Source organism: Seriola lalandi, unplaced genomic scaffold (genome assembly GCF_002814215.2).
Source record: "Seriola lalandi dorsalis isolate HSWRI2012SDOR001 ecotype SW California unplaced genomic scaffold, Sedor1 jcf7180002054073, whole genome shotgun sequence".
In the NCBI taxonomy this organism is placed as follows: domain Eukaryota; kingdom Metazoa; phylum Chordata; class Actinopteri; order Carangiformes; family Carangidae; genus Seriola; species Seriola lalandi.
Genome location: NW_019524626.1, coordinates 25,545 through 25,858, shown reverse-complemented (window position 1 = coordinate 25,858; position 314 = coordinate 25,545). Strand labels below are relative to the sequence as shown.

Sequence of the window (314 nt, the reverse complement as noted above, 5' to 3'; positions counted from 1 at the left end):
TCATAAATGTCTCTTTATATTCTCTGCTACCATTATCTCCTGTCAAATAGGTTTTCCTGACCTGCTGGAAGTTCTTCTATGATGCTTGAGTCATCCATCATATCTGAGAGCTTCGTCTTGACTTTGTGAGTTTATTATGCAACTTGTTTTGTCTCAGATTGAAACAAAAGGTTTGATTATGATTATTTCCTGGTTGAATATTTTCATATTGATGGTTTTAATTTCAAACATCTGCATATCCTTTAAGTTCAATTAACAGTTATGCAGGTAGGCCTTAGGGCTCTTTTGAGACTTAAGTCATCCTTCATGACAAA

At 34.4% G+C, this 314-nt stretch overlaps 1 protein-coding gene across 1 annotated transcript in view; it reads right to left on the bottom strand.

The window, feature by feature from the left end:
* The window catches only part of hsd11b2 (hydroxysteroid (11-beta) dehydrogenase 2), a 20,158-nt gene that overhangs the window by 1,474 nt on the left and 18,370 nt on the right, over positions 1-314 (bottom strand). The gene's annotated exons all lie outside the window — the stretch shown is intronic.